This window comes from Pipra filicauda, unplaced genomic scaffold (genome assembly GCF_003945595.2).
Source record: "Pipra filicauda isolate LSUMZ 115617 unplaced genomic scaffold, ASM394559v2 scaffold1724_size4919_pilon, whole genome shotgun sequence".
Classification (NCBI taxonomy): Eukaryota; Metazoa; Chordata; class Aves; order Passeriformes; family Pipridae; genus Pipra; species Pipra filicauda.
The window spans coordinates 1-4,922 of record NW_024104234.1 but is presented as its reverse complement, the minus strand read 5'-3'; the positions used below and the strand labels follow the sequence as shown (position 1 = coordinate 4,922).

The window sequence follows — 4,922 nt, the reverse complement described above, 5'->3', positions numbered from 1 at the left end:
TGGACTGGGCAGAGATGGGGGGTTACTGGGATGGACTGGGAGAGACTGGGATGGGAACTGGGATGGACTGGGAGGAACTGGGATGGACTGGGATGGACGGGGCAGAGATGGGGGGTTACTGGGATGGACTGGGAGAGACTGGGATGGGAACTGGGATGGACTGGGCTGGACTGGGACGGGAACAGGGATGGGAACCGGGAGGGACTGGGTTGGACTGGGATGGATGGGACAGAGATGGGGGTTACTGGTCCATACTGGTCCATACTGGTCTGTACTGGTCCATACCGGTCCATACTGGTCTGTACTGGTCCATACCGGTCCGTACTGGTCTGAACTGGTCCGTACTGGTCCCCCCAGCCGCCTCCTCCGTCCGCTGCGCCTCCGGCTCCGGGTCCCGGCTGGAGCCGCTGCCGGCGGGGGTCGATCCCTGCAAGGACCCCCCGGGAATTCTGAGCCCCCAGCGGGGGGGGGACACGGACACGGATCCCGGAGATCCCGGAGATCCCGGAGATCCCGGATCCTACGGGGGCAACTCGGGATCCTACGGAGGCTCCGGATCCTCTGGGGGTAGACCGGGATCCTCTGGAAGCTCGGGATCCTATGGAGGCAACTCTGGATCCTACGGGGGATCGGGATCCTCCGGGGGCAGACCGGGATCCTCGGGAGGGGGATCGGGATCCTACGGAAGCTCTGGATCCTACGGGGGATCGGGATCCTATGGAAGCTCCGGGTCCTACGGGGGCAACTCGGGATCCTCCGGGGGCAGACCAGGATCCTCTGGAGGTGGATCGGGATCCTACGGAAGCGGATCAGGATCCTATGGAAGCGGATCGGGATCCTATGGAAGCGGATCAGGATCCTATGGAGGATCGGGATCCTACGGAGGCTCCGGATCCTCCGGGGGCAGACCGGGATCCTCGGGAGGCGGATCGGGATCCTCCGGGGGGGGATCGGGGTCCTCCGGCGATTCGGGATCCTACGGACTCGGGTCCTACGGGGGCGGATCGGGATCGGGGAGACCCGAAGTGGGGAGACCGGGATCGGGCAGACCTGGATCGGGCAGACCTGGATCCCAGGGGGGAATTGGATCCGGGTCAGGGAGACCCGGATCAGGGAGACCGGGATTGGGGAGACCTGGATCCCAGGGGGGAATTGGATCTGGGTCAGGGAGACCTGGATCAGGGAGACCGGGATTGGGGAGACCTGGATCAGGCAGACCCGGATCAGGCAGACCCGGATCCCAGGGGGGAATTGGATCGGGCAGACCTGGATCAGGATCAGGATCAGGATCAGGCAACGGATCCCAAGCCGGAGGCGGATCCGGATCCCACGGGGGCCTGGATTCCTACGGGGATGACTCGGGATCCTACGGAGACAACTCGGGATCCTACGGAGACAACTCGGGATCCTACGGACTGCCCGAGTCCTACGGGGGCGGATCGGGATCCTACGGAGGGTCGGGATCCTATGGAGGGTCGGGATCCTCTGGCAGACCAGGATCCTACGGGGGCGGATCAGGATCCTATGGAGGGTCGGGATCCTACGGAGGAGGGTCAGGATCCTATGGGGGCAGACCAGGATCCTCTGGGGGTGGACAGGGATCCTATGGAGGGTCAGGATCCTACGGAGGAGGGTCGGGATCCTATGGAAGACCGGGATCCTACGGGGGCGGATCGGGATCCTATGGAGGGTCGGGATCCTACGGGGGCGGATCGGGATCCTCTGGAAGACCAGGATCCTACGGGGGTGGACAGGGATCCTATGGAGGAGGGTCAGGATCCTATGGGGGTGGACAGGGATCCTACGGAGGGTCGGGATCCTCTGGAAGACCGGGATCCTCTGGGGGTGGACAGGGATCCTACGGAGGGTCAGGGTCCTATGGAGGAGGGTCGGGATCCTACGGGGGTGGATCAGGATCCTATGGAGGGCCGGGATCCTACGGAGGGTCAGGATCCTCTGGAAGACCAGGATCCTACGGGGGTGGATCAGGATCCTATGGAGGGTCGGGATCCTACGGAGGAGGGTCGGGATCCTATGGAGGGTTGGGATCCTACGGAGGAGGGCCGGGATCCTACGGAGGGCCGGGATCCTCGGGGGGTGTCCAGCGCCCCGGGTACAAGAATCCCGGGATCCCGTTTGTGCCGGGGCTGCGGGATCCTGCCCGGATCGGGGGGTACATCCCGGTCCGACGGGGCCCCTCCGGGGGGGGATCCAACCTGGGATCGGGGGGATCCAACCCGGGATCGGGGTCCGGGGCCGGATCCACCTCCGGGACGGGATCTTACGGATCCAGGGAAGGATCCAGGGAGGGATCCAGGGAAGGATCCGACCCCTCCGGCTGCGGGGGGTGCAGGGCCCTGCCCGTCAGAGCGGGAATGCGGCGAAGCCCCTCCATCAGGACGTCCAGCACTGCATTATCAGTCTAACGCAAGATCGATAGGAAACGATCTAGGACAGAAGAGCGCCGTCGAGAGGAGAGCGCCGAGAGGAAGCAGAGAGAGCGACCGACACGAGCAGCACGGAGCAGAGTAAGCACGCGATGAGGATCAGATTGTGTGTCACAGAAGAGATATAAGACCCCAAAGGTGACCCCAAAGGTGACCCCGGCTGTGTCCCGGTACTGGTTGAACTGGTGGGACTGGTCCCTGCCCACGGGGGGACACTGGGGACAAACGGGGAGCACTGGGGACAAACTGGGACTGGGATGGGGGACACTGGGAATGGGATGGGGGACACTGGGGACAAACTGGGAGTGGATTGGGGACACTGGGAATGGGATGGGGGACACTGGGGACAAACTGGGAGCACTGGGGACAAACTGGGAGTGGATTGGGGACACTGGGATGGGGACAACTGGGGGCAACTGGGGGTAACTGGGCAGGGGTGGGGACATCACCCAGTTTGACCCCAAAAGGGCCCAGTTTGACCCCAAAGAGGCCCCGCCCCCCCCCCCACGGCCTCACCTGAACCCCAGGTGGCCCCTCCCCCACCCCAGGGGCGAGGCCGGAACCGCGGGGGGAGGGGAAGGGCCCCTCCCCCCCTCACCACCACCAAACCAGTGCTCCCAGTGCTCCCAGTACGGCCGGTCCCGGCCTCGCCCCCTCCCAGCCCACGGGGACCCCCCGAACCGGTCCGATCCCCTCCCCCACCCCCCTTTAAGAGCCGGGGGGCCCTCCCAGTGCTCCCAGTGCTCCCAGTGCCATCCCAGTGCTCCCCCAGTGCTCCCCCAGTGCTCCCAGTGCTGCGCCGGAGTCAGCGGGACCAGTGACAGGTAAGGACCCCCCCAAATACTGGGAGGGACTGGGAGCACTGGGGGGGGCACTGGGGGGGCACTGAGAGGGACTGGGGTGCACTGGGAGGGACTGGGGGGCACTGGGAGGACACTGGGGGGGACTGAGAGGGACTGGGGGGCACTGGGGGGGCACTGGGAGCACTGGGGGGGCACTGGAAGGGACTGGGAGGGCACTGGGAGTTACTGGGAGGGCACTGGGGGGCACTGGGAGCACTGGGGGGTGCTGGGGGGTACTGGGAGGGACTGGGGGGTCACTGGGAGCACTGGGGGGCACTGGGGGGCACTGGGGTCTGACCCCTCCCCCTTGTGCCCTCCACCCCCCACCAGGAAGCCCCGGACGTCTTTCCTAGAACCCTCCCCCCCCCCTGCCCCCCCCGGGACCCCCCCGGGCCGACCCCGACCCCTCCCCCCCCGACCCCGCCCCTCCCCCCCCCGGGCTCCCCCTCGCGCCGTGGCCCCCCCTGCCCGACTGGGAGGGGGGAGGGGGCGGGGACACCCCCGTGACGTCATCGGGGGGGACATCGAGGGGGGGGACATCGGGGGGCAACCAGTGACCCCCAAAATGGGGGGGGAGGGGCAAAGACCTCGGGGGAGGGGGGCCAAGAGGAGCCACCACGAACCTGGACCCCAAAATGTCCCCAAATGTCCCCAAGAAGAGCCACCGGTGCCCCGGACCCCAAAATGTCCCCAAATGTCCCCAAGAAGAGCCACCACCCCCCTGGACCCCCAAAATGTCCCCAAGAAGAGCCACCGGTGCCCTGGACCCCAAAAACGTCCCAGGAAGAGCCACCACCAACCTGGACCCCCAAATGTCCCCAAGAAGAGCCACCACCGGTGTCCTGGACCCCCCCGGACCTCGAGGTGGCCCCAAGAAGAGCCGGCAGCGCCCTCGACCCCCCAAATGTCCCCAAATGTCCCCAAGAAAAAAAAAAGAGCCACGACGCTGCAGCTCCACCTTTACTGGGGACGGGGGGGGACATCGGGGGGGGACATCGGGGGGGGGGACACAGGGACAGGTTGGGAATACTGGGACAGGTTGGGGACATTGGGACAGGTTGGGGACATCGGGGTGGGGACATTGGGACAGGAGGGGACAGGTTGGGGACATCGGGACGGGTTGGGGACATCGGGGTGGGGACACAGGGACAGGTTGGGGACATCGGGGACACGGGGACACGGTGGCAGCGCCCCGGGCCCGGGACGTCCCCCCCGGTGTCACGGCCACTCCCGCGGCTCCTCCGAGTGTCCCCAACCTGGAGAGGGGACACGGTGAGGGACAGGGCGGGACACTCGCCCCCCCCGTGTCCCCGAAGTCCCTCCGTGTCCCCGAGGTGTCCCCGAGGTCCCCGCTGTCCCCTCACCGTGGCTGTCGCTGTTCCTGGTGGCCCCGGACGTGTCCTGGCTCGCGGTGTCCCCGATGTCCCCAAGGCTCCTCCTCGGCCACTCCTGGACCGGGGGACGTCCCCGGGGACGTGTCCCTTGTCCTTGGGGACCTGTCCCCTGTCCTTGGGGACCTGTCCCTTGTCCCCGGAGACCTGTCCCCTGTCCTTGGGGACCTGTCCCCTGTCCCCGGAGACCTGTCCCCTGTCCTTGGGGACCTGTCCCCTGTCCCTGGAGACCTGTCCCCTGT

At 66.8% G+C, this 4,922-nt stretch overlaps 1 long non-coding RNA gene across 1 annotated transcript; it reads right to left on the bottom strand.

The window, feature by feature from the left end:
• Positions 1–4,232: 4,232 nt before the first annotated feature.
• On the bottom strand, positions 4,233–4,870 carry LOC113984721. Its single transcript, XR_005562937.1, has 2 exons — positions 4,654–4,870; positions 4,233–4,545 (listed from the first exon to the last, which is right to left on the bottom strand). It is a non-coding gene; the product is annotated as an uncharacterized LOC113984721 (long non-coding RNA).
• Positions 4,871–4,922: the final 52 nt, after the last annotated feature.